The following is an 11825-nucleotide window of genomic DNA, read 5'->3' on the forward strand; positions in this document are numbered from 1 at the left end:
TGTTAATTCTAAAGTGTTACAATGTGAATCTTATTGTTGTCAGTTATTATGGGTATAACTCTAGATCTGAGAATGATCAGTTATTATTTTTTTATGGAAGACAAGCTTCCTTATTGGCAGTCAAAATTTCCAAACGCCTACTTACTGATTGGTGGTGACTTTAATGTTCATCTTTTTCACTTTAAAATAATGGTCCAGATCACTATTAGTTCTTGCATAATGACTAGGTAACACTTGAGTAATTAGTGATGCATTTTATGACTACATTCAGAGTAAAAATTATGACTGATTACGTCTCAGGCACACGATATAATATTCTTAATAATTAGTCACTTAGTTAATAGTTATTAATGAGGCTTATCTCATTAAGTAATTATTGATTACATAATAATGAACTCCTAAATTTGACATTACTTAGTGATTAGTTAAGCTTGTTTCCATATTAGTTAATAGTGAGCTGAAGTGTTAATGTAGAACTACTCATTAGTCCTGCATTACTTCCTGCATAGTTACTTATTAATGACGGACCATTATTCTAAAGTGTTACCGAAAATTCATTTGGCACCAATTTTTTAACCAAAATTTTAAATTGGGAAATATTTAAGAAAATATAGTTCTAATTTGGCTAATTCAAAACGATTTAAAGAAATGGAAGTTGTCAGTGAAATCTAGTCTATTACAAGATTTTACCTGAAAATTAACTTTTTGACCTCCAGATAGTCAAAAAGTGTATTTAGTTGACTTGCAAATTAAGTTAGATGATTTGTATAAATTAAGAGCAGAAGGTGCTTACATTAGGTCAAGGCAAAGGTGGCTAGAATTTGGGGAACAGATGTCATCTTATTTTTTCAAACTTGAGAAAAATAGGGCTAAATACAATTCTATATGTCAATTAAATATTGAGGGGTCTGTCTCAGAAAATCCTTAAGAAATTTCCCAATATTGTTATACATTTTATATAAATTTGTATTGTTCGAAATTGAATGTAGCTGATTTAGTTACTTTCTGTAAGCACCTTGGTTATGTTAATTCTATTAACCAGGATGAAAAGGTTTTTTGTGATTCTCCAATTACTGTTGATGAGGTTAAGGAAGCAAATTCTCAACTAAAATGTAACAAGTCGCCTGGTAACGACAGGATAACGGCTGAATTTTACTGGGCTTATTCTGAGGTTATATCCCCTTTCCTCCTCGAAGTGTATATAGAGAGCTTAAATTGCTCTGAGCTTACAGGAAGTATGAAGCAGGGTGTCATTTGCTTAATACCTAAGCCTAAAAAGGATACACTTTTCTTAGAAAACTGGAGACCCATCAGCCTCCTTAATAATGATTATAAATTGTTTGCCCTCATTTTCTCAAGCCGTTTCAAGTCAATTTTGAACTCCATTATTGATGAAAATCAATCAGGTTTAATGAAAGGCCGCCATATTTTTAATAATATTAGGCTTGTTTTTGACCTTATTGATTACTCTGATGTTGTTGAGGATGACAGTTTAATTATTTTTTTTTGGACTTTTTCAAGGCCTTTGACACTATTGAGCATCCTTTAATTTATTTCTATTTAGAGCGTTTTGGTTTCGGGTCCTATTTTTGTAATGCCATGAAAACTTTGAATGCAGGAGGAAATAGCTCAGTGAAATTAGGACATATACAACCCAGAGATTTCTTCTAGAAAGAGGAATTTAGCAGGGCTGTCCAGTTTCGGTATATCTTTTTCTTATTGTAGCACAGGCCTTCTGTCATTTTTTTAAGGATAGTAAGCTAGAAGGAATTCATATTGCTGGTAGAAGTATTTTAATTAGTCAACTAGTGGATGACACAGCCTTATTTTAAAAAAAACTCTAGCCAGGTTCATCAGGCAATTAAAAGTATTCAGTTGTTTTCAAATGCCTCAGGTCTGTACTTTAATATTAACATTTTTTTAAATATTAGCCTTGAAAAGCTCCCCCCTTGTACCTATGGATGGTATCCCTGTTAAAGAAGCTGTTAATTATTTGGGAGTCATTGTCTCGAAAAGTGAGCAAGATAGAGTTTCTCTGAATTTCAATCCTGCTTTTGAAAAGATTAAAAACTAATTTAATCTCTGGTTATTAAAGGACTTGTCCCTTAGAGGTGGAGTCCAATCTGCCAAAGGCAGAAGGAATTTCTAGACTAACCTATGTTGCTTCTCTATACATTTAGACAATAAAACTATCAAAACTATTGATCAGATTTTACTTAATTTTCTATGGAAGAATCGTGTGCACTACATTCGTAAATCTGTTGTTTTAAATTCGCTTAAAAGTGGTGGCCTTGATTTTCTAGATTACTCCACTTTAAATAATACCCTCAAAATTATTTTATTCCTAATTTTATTTTTGACCGACTTGGGGGTCTTTCTTTTTTAAAGGGGGGGTGAATTGCTGTTTCATGCAAACTGAGTTTTTTACACTGTTAAAGAGTTGGATTCCCATGCTAAACATGGACAAAGTTTCAAAAGTTAAGTTGTACGTTTGAAGGAGTATTTTTGTTCCAAAAATACTCCTTCCGGTTTGTCACAAGTTTCGGAAAGTTTTTTTCGAGTATGGCTCTGTCTTACGTAAGATAGAGCGGAATTTCCTTATATGGGTCCTAAGGGCACTTCTCCGCGGCCGCGCGCGCACTCGCAGAACAGAGAGAGAAGAGAGCGAAAGCAGTACGTTACCTCAAAGCGCTATGCTCGGCTTTTAGGGAAGTCAATGTCACCAAAGAAGTGGGTTTTTGGTTGGCAGGGCAAGACAACCCTGCACAGATTCCCAAAGAACCCAGCGTTAAGGGAATAGTGGATGGAGTTTGTTTTTTCGAAGCATCAACGGAGGTTGTGCACGACTCTTTGTTCCCTGCATTTCGACGATGATTGTTTTATAAACAAAGCCCAGATCGACTTATTTGCAGATCGTCTAATGCTTAAGGATCGAGCAGTCACGGTGAGTAAACTACTTCAAATGTCTCTCTGTGTTGTTGTTAGATCAGTTAGCACAGCTATAGCACACCGCCCACACGGCCCGCCCCCAGCCGCTCGGTTTTTTCCGGAAAGACTCGGTACAGCCAATCTTTAACTTATAAATATAATAAAACTAAAGACGTTTTGGAGATATGAAGGATGCAATACTACTCTATAGGTACTCAAGATTAACAGGAGATTGAGTGAAAATGAGCATTTCACCCCCCCTTTAATAATGTGTGATTATAATATTGACAAATTGCCAGTGAAACTTTCTGCCTTTCATGCTCAAGTTTATTGGCTTGGAAACTGATCTACAAGTACAACTTCTCTCCGCAGCGTTTTTTTATTTGGAATAACCATTGTATTTTGTATAAACACAAAAGTATTTTTTTAGAAAGCTGGTTTGAAAAGGGTATTGTTTTAGTTTGTCATTTGTTTAACACTCAAGGATACCTTATGACGTATGATGAGTTCCCTTTCGTGGTCACTACGAGTTACATCAGTGACAACGAATGGGGTTTCGCTTAGAAAGCCTATCACCTTTGATATTAGAAAACGAGCCAATGGCAATGAAATGCCATGGGTCTGCAGAATTTGCATAGTGTAACTCCACCCCACCTCGTGGCTATATAAGGAAGTACGCCGGCAACATGCAGATATGTTTTCGCTTCGGAGCCAAGTATTCACTTCACTCCACAAGCCAAATCTGAGATCATCTCTTCACTCTTCGAGACGAGCTTCTCTCCAGGTGTTGGTGTGACAGCGAGTTCCAGCGAGTTCCAGCGAGTTCCAGCGAGTGCACATTCCCTGCTGATCTGTGTAGTGATCTGCCAGTGTTTGTGTGTTCATCTCCCTGGTCGCTTCAACACTCTGCGGAGACTTTCTTCCTCTCACAAAAGAACTCGCACATGGCACGTCTTTTTAAAGATGTCTCGCCCGTGCACTTCTGGTTGCGGTCACATTGTTTCAGAATCTGATGGGCACAATCGCTGTCTTGCGTGTTTGGGGGTTGATCACGCTAAGGTAGCGTTTGTGGATGACCAAACATGACCATCGCAACGCTACGGTCGAGACTCAATGACCTCGTAAGAGGGAGAGTCCCCTCATCCACACTCCAATCTACCTCCTCCACGAGAGCTGGTACTTCGGCTGGTGGCCAGGGTGACCTGAGGTGAACAAAGCACCGACGATTCTTCCTCGGTCCACACCACCCTCTCAAGCGTTGCAACCCGAGAACGTCCCGATTGATCCCGCGACATCGTCTTTCGGCGTGCCGCGGGTCTCTTTTGGCGCTCCAGACAATGATTCAATGTCGATCGCTGCATCACAAGGTGGGCAGGAGTCCTCGGGAGATGACGATTCAGCGCCTTCGGGTGTGCCAGCATTGCCCGAGTCTGATCCCGAGCTGACGGCCATGCTTTCCCGGGCAGCCGCGGCCACTGGGCTCGAGTGGTCTCCTCCACCCAGCCCTGTGCGTTCGCAGCTGGACGATTGGTTTTTGGGTGCAGCCGCTGATCCCCGTCAGCGTCCAACCCCAATACCTTTCTTCCCGGATGTGCATGAGGAGGTCACGAGGTCCTGGAAGACTCCCCAGTCTTCCTGTGATTGTTCGGCATTCTTTCCTCCTCTCGATCAGACCGCTGCTAAAGGGTACACTGGGGTTCCCCAGGTTAAACGCTCTGTTGTGATGCAACTGTGTCCGCAGAGCTCTTCTTCCGTGGTGACCCAAAGCACCCCTCCAAAGCCTGTTGGTTCTCCTCCACTCTCGTGGCGAAGACCTATAGAGCCGCGGGGCAGGCAGCCGCCTCCTTGCTTGCCATGGCCACTCTGCAGGTCTACCAGGCCCAGATGCTCAGGGACATCCACGAGGGGAGGACTGACCCCTCTTTGATGAGCTGCGTGCCGCCACTGACCTTGCTCTCCGGGCGACGAAAGTGACCGCACGCTCCCTGGGTCAGGTGATGTCCACATGTGTGGTCCAGGAGAGACACCTGTGGCTCAACCTGGCTGATATGAGGGAGGCCGAGCGAACCCGTTTCCTCGACACCCCCATATCCCAGGCTGGCCTCTTCAGCGGAGCGGTCGAGGACTTCGCCCAACAGTTCTCGACCGCCCAGAAGCAGACTGAGGCCATCAAACATATTCTGCCCCGACGGCCCGCTGCTGCCTCCACCAAGCCGTCGGCACAGAATCCTCAGTCTGCTCGCCGCCGAGGGCGCCCTCCGGCAGCTCCCGCCCCTCCCCAGCAGCAGCCTTCACCCGGGCCACGTCGTGGAGGAAGCCGCAGGAAGGCGCCACAGCCCTCTCCGGCCCCTCTAAACACCAGGCTATGCGGCGCCCCTGAGACGGGCTGATGGCGATCAGTTCTTTCCGAGGAGATGGTAGCAGGGCCACTCCTTCCCCGGTGGAGGGCTGGGGGAGAATCCTTGGTTATTGTGCTGTTCTATATGAACATTCTGCATTTATTTGATATAAAAGTTGTAGTAAAGTGACCCCTTCTGTTCAAAGTTGGGTATTGCATATAATATTGTTAATGTCCTTATATGATGACATCACAAATGTGAGCCCAGCAGCAAAGAAGAGCATGCGGTCATGGCTACTATTGCTCCTTTATTTAAGTTGTTTTGAAGGCACTTTCGGTATGTAGATGTTGCTACATTATAATTCCTATGCATATTTAATTGTTATATCTTATATCAAAGATGTAAATTTAGTTTTCTTTGTTTCGTGAATGCACAATCTGTTTCTGTTATAGTTGATGCTAAATATATACAGTGTAAAAGCCTTTGTTGTGCTGATGCAAACATGTAATTGACTCTGTACATTTAGGATTCTGTATTTTGTATTTTTACAGTTTTACGTTATTCCTTGGGCAGCTGTAAACCTTGGAAACAATCCCTGTGTCTGTTGTCTTTGGGAGGCGTTATCTGACTGCATACTCAAGCAAGGCGTTTGAGATAAAGGGTAGAACAGTTATCCCAACCCGCTGCTCGTCCCATGACGAGCAGCACCCCAATGTGGTTAAAGAAAGAACTGACATACCCATCTCTGAGCACACAGAGTTCTCGGATGACAGTGCGCGCCGCTCACGAACCTCGCAACTCTCGTCCCCCTCTGTCGCCAGACCCCTGCCAGAGCACGCCCCCGTGGAACGCTGGTCCTTCCCTGGCCTCCTCTGGCAGGACGCGGCTAATGACCGTGCCCCCACACCAGGTCGCTACGCCGCCCACGTCCGGGCCGGTCATTCCGCCTCGCTGCACCACTGAGGGTACGTCTGTGGTTCGCATGACCCCGCTTGCATAGTTTTTGGGAGCCTGGCTAGAGCTTCCCAAGCTGTCCCGCTGGGTTGCGAGAACCATCAGGCTCAGCTATGCAATTCAGTTCGCACGGTCTCCTCCCCGCTTCAGGGGAGTCCGCTTCACTATGGTCGGTGGCAATGCCCCTGTCATGAGAGCGGAGGTCGCCACCCTACTGGTGAAGGGTGTGATCGAGATTGTCCATCCAGCCAAAATGAAGTCCGGGTTCTACAGCCCCTACTTCATTGTACCAAGAAATCCGGTGGGTTACGGCCAATCCTGGACCTGCGCGTCTTAAACCGCTCCCTTCACAGGCTGCTGTTCAAGATGCTCACGGCCAAACGCATTTTCGAATGTGTGCAGCCACAGGATTGGTTTGCAGCGATCGACCTGAAGGACGCCTACTTCCATGTCTCCATTCTACCTCGACACAGACCGTTCCTACGGTTTGCTTTTGAGGGGCGGGCATACCAGTACACGGTTCTCCCATTCCGGCTAGCCCTGTCTCCTTGTGTCTTCATGAAGGTCGTCGAGGCAGCCCTTGTTCCTCTACGGGAACACAGGGTTCGCATCCTGAACTATCTAGACGACTGGCTGATCCTAGCTCACTCTCGAGACCAGGTTCGCGAACACAGGGACCTAAGTGCTCCGGCACCTAGCTCGTCTGGGCCTTCAGGGTCAACTGGGAGAAGAGCAAACTCTGCCCCGTGCAGAGGATCTCTTTTCTTGGTATGGAAATCAACTCGGTCGCCATGTGCACGCAGCTTTCGAGCAAGCGAGCGCGCGCAGTCACTGCTGATTTGCCTGAGACAGTTCGAGGGCAAGAGTGCGGTTCCACTGAAACTATTTCAGAGGCTCCTGGGGCATATGGCATCCGCAGCCGCAGTAACGCCGCTCGGTTTGCTTCATATGAGACCACTTCAGCTTTGGCTTCGCGATCGAGTCCCGAGGTGGGCATGGCAACACGGCACACTCCGAGTCCCAGTGACTCCGGCCTGCTGTCAGACCTTCACCCCGTGGTCGAACCTCAGTTTTCTATGGGCCGGAGTGTCCTTAGAACGAGTTTCCAAGCATGTTGTTGTCTCAACAGATGCCTCCACCATGGTCTGGGGCGCCATTTGCATTGGACATGCCGCTGCGGGCTCCTGGACAGGACCCCAGCGCCTTTGGCATGTCAATTGCCTCGAGTTGCTGGCAGTACGTCTGGCTCTGCACCGCTTCCGTGCGTTGCTCAAGAACCAGCACGTACTAGTCCGATCAGACAATACCGCAACAGTAGCGTACATCAACCGACAAGGTGGTCTACGGTCCCGCCGTATGTCGCAACTCGCCCGCCACCTCCTAATATGGAGTCAGAAGCATCTGAGGTCGCTTCGAGCCATTTACATTCCAGGAGACCTGAACTGTGCAGCCGACGAGCTCTCACGGCTTCAGCCTCTCCCTGGAGAATGGAGACTCCATCCCCAGACGGTTCAGCTGATTTGGGATCAGTTCGGGGACGCACAGGTAGACCTGTTTGCCTCCCACTTTTTGTCCTGGCCATTTTGTGTCACTTGAGTTATATTTGTAAGTAAACACTTTGTATTGGAGCCTTCTGCCTTCCCCGTCTTCTTCTGCCTGCACACACCCTGACATTAAGGAGGCTTTTGTAATTAATCTTTTAATTTTATTCAAATTTCACATCCATAAGTGTAAGTTTTCTAACAAAAAGCCCCTTTTCTCAGTATTCCTTAAAGAATTTGAAAATTACTTTTCTACTATTCATTCTAGTACTAATGGAAAAGCTATTAAGACTGTTAATTTGTGTACTGTCTTCAAAATCTTTGATTGATACAAAGGTCTTATATTCTTGTGATTTATTTATTTTTATGTGTTTTCCTCCCCTGGCTCTAAAATTGTATGTTGTGAAAAAAAAAAAAAAAACGTCATCGGTCGAATTGATACGAGATTCTCAATTGCACCATGTATTGACTCTCTCTGTTGGTCTGGAACCGTGAAATAGAACATTACTTACATTAAAGGGGGGGTGAAACACTCAGTTTCAGTCAATCATGTTAATCTTGAGTACCTATAGAGTAGTATTGCATCCTTCTTATCTCCAAAAAGTCTTTAGTTTTATTATATTTATAAAATAAAAATAGGCTGTACCGAGTCTTTCCGGAAAAAAACGAGTGGCTGGAGGCGTGCCGTGTGGGCGGTGCTTACGCGCCGATAGCTAACAACACACAGACATTTGAAGCAGTTTTACTCACCGCCTGCGGTTCCAACGCACGACCGTGAACCTTTATCGTTGGGACTGCTCCATCCTTAAGCATTAGATGATCTGCAAATCCGGCGTCGAACTGGGCCTTGTTTATAAAACAATCATCGTCGAAATGCAGGGAACAAACAAAGTCCTGTGACTGCAGCGAGCACAGCGCTTTGATGGGCGTACTGCTTTCGCTCTCTCGCTCTGGTCTACAGGTGCGCGCGCCTTAGGACCCATATAAGGAAATTCCGCCCCATCTGACGTCACACATGCCCATACTCGAAAAAAACTTTCCGAAACTTGTGACAAGCCGGAAGGAGTATTTTTGGCACAGAAATACTCCATCAAATGTACAACTTAATTTTTGAAACTTTGTCCATGTTTAGTATGGGAATCCAACTCTTTAACAGTGTAAAAAAACTCAGTATGCATGAAATAGCATTTCACCCCCCCTTTAATGTAAAAATAGCCTACAAAATGGAATTTACTTTTGTATTTAAAATACATTTCAGAGAAAGTTTTTCTCAATATTTTCTATTGGCCAAATAGTATTTTTAATTGCTTTATATTTTTAATGGATTCAGATAGGCCTTATTGTGCATTATTATTCGCATGAAAATATTTTCCCAGACCATGAGTTCTGCTATTATCACGCGCTAAGTAATCCTTGCTGTTAAAACTTTAAACGCAGCATACCACAGGAAAAGAGTTCAAAATCATCGCATCCACTACAAATATATGAATTTATTAGAATATATGTTTTTTTGTAACTTCTCGGTAATGATTTCATGTAATTTAAGTGCTTAACTCCATTAATGAGTGGCATATTTAATCTAAATGTGTATATTAGATTTAAAACATAGTTTAAATCAATATTTTATTTATTTAAACTGTTATTGTGAACATGCACTGTATCTATGATTAGGACTCATAATGAGGATTTAAAGTGGTTTTCCTTCATCTGCCGTCAGTCCCTCAGCTCACCATCGGTGTCGCCAACCTGCTTTGTCTCCAAAATTTGTTTTTAATAAATCACAAACTTTGTGTGAGAAGTGGCGTACGCATGTTTCCAGACCCGTTTTGTGCATACGCCACGTTTATAAATGAAACCCCTGGACATGTAATTTACGTAGTTGTAATTCATAGGCGGGGATTATGCTAATTGTAAATGAGTGTCAAGTGTGCCTATTTATGAATGATTGGAATTCATTTACATACTCATGTTTAACTATCAAATCTGAGGTTTACAAAACATTTGTGAATCCAGAGGAGGATTTTCAGGAAGGTCTGTTCTACGCCCAAATGACTCCAAGTTTACTCATATATTTACAAAACTTTCAGGAATGAGGTCCACTGCTTTGTGTTCCTCTACTTTTCAGCTAACAAAACTTGAATTGCCAAACTCCACCCCACTTTAGTTTAGCCCCTTTAAAGGAACCATATTAAGGTTAAATAATAGTAATAATAATAATTTGTTACATTTATACATGGAAGGGGGAATCTCCTCAACACCACCAATGTGCAGCATCCACCTGGATGATGCGACGGCAGCCATATACTGCGCCAGAACACCCATCACACACCAGCTTATTGGTAGAGAAGAGACAGAGTGATGAAGCCAATCAGTATAAATGTCTTTATATCATAAATACTTTAACTTAACCTAATCACTACCTGCCACCTAAAGCCTATGATCTTATTAAAATTCAGAAAATGTGTGGGGGTTGTCTGAAGGTAGTTAATGAATTATGCTGATGGGACCACTCCACCTGCCTATAAATAAAATATATGTGATACAGTATTTGGCTAGTCAGAATATACAGTTTTCTTTATGGATTATTATGGCCTTGTAAGTTTGACACTTTTTTGTTCCTGGGTTGATATTTTTTAGCTCTCCTTGCTTCAAAAATGGTTTGCATTTAATTCTGCATGCCCAGTTCACACATTAGCCATATAGGTTCACTCAAAGATTAGTTAAAATTTTGCATGTAATTATGAAAAAAGGTTGGTGCTGTTATGACCATTATTTATTTGCATTAATTTAATGAGGAAAAAGCACAATAAAAATGGCTTCAGTGTAAGGTGGGTTATACAGTTGACAAAAAAAAGCATTGGCTGTATTTCAAATGCATGCATTGTCCTGCTTTAACGTTTCATACTAATTAAGAGCCATCTTTCATGTTAAGTATCCAGCCATCTGCAGGTTAGTGCCACTTTTAAATTCCCAAAATGGGAAACACAGAATCTTTATGTACAACTCTAAAAATATGTCTTTCTGGAGACTTGTGAGCAGAAAGGTGTCATCTATAAAGAAAAGTTTTGTCTGACTCAAAGTTTGATCAGTTGTCTTTGGAGAAAAAATGTGAGAGAGAACTCGATACCAAAGCATTGCTCAATCAAAAAGGGCTGATGGCAGTTTGTGACTCTGCAAGTGTAGTTCAGCTTAGCCTGTCTGTGCTTTAAAATAAACATTTTAATCCGTGTCACAAGAAGCCTAAGCTGTCACAGAAAAAAAAAAGTTTTCATACTGGCTTCAATCCCGATTTCTGAAGACTGGCTGCAAAGTCAACAAGGTCTGATTACTACGGCTAATCAATTATGATCTCCAAATCTGTGCGTCTTTATTGTCTCGTTTAACTGGAGGAGGGCATTGGACTAGTGACAGAATGAAGTGACAAAGAACATTTAGTTGCAGCTGTTGAAAATGTTTTGTTGTGCAATGCAAGTGCTCTTTTTACTTAGACTCGATCAATGAATGTATTATGATTATGCTTCTTTGTGAAAAGGTTTCCACTTTGGAAGCAGATGAACAACTTTCTCATTCTGTCTCTGTCTCTTTGTATTACTACTAGAATTAGGTACCAGCAACTGGTTGTTGGTAACAAAATGATGGTGCACCAGCTGGCCGCAGGAAGTGTGACACATACAAATGACTTGAATATAATCCTCTTGTAACACTGTCACATAAGACACGCTCTATATATTATAATGGTTTTATTGGCGTTTTAATAGGTTTATATGTTGTTTAATCTGTGATACTGGGACAGTGCCATTGTTTTTTCACAGAAAAAAGCTCAGTAATGCTTTTTCCACCCTAAGGCATGTTTATAAAAGCCACTTAAATGCCCCAATTGAACTAAAGCCTAATCCTGGCTTAATCTAAGCCCTGTCTGTAAAACCGTAAAAAAAAAAAAAAAATTTTTTTATTGTTTTAAGCTTCATGTGGATATTGTAAATACACTTCATTTATTGACTATTACTGTTGTTCATCTCATCCTTTTTAACACTCTCAACCTCACACAGTTTAATCTGACTCC

This window comes from Squalius cephalus (assembly GCF_949319135.1).
Source record: "Squalius cephalus genome assembly, chromosome: 2".
Classification (NCBI taxonomy): Eukaryota; Metazoa; Chordata; class Actinopteri; order Cypriniformes; family Leuciscidae; genus Squalius; species Squalius cephalus.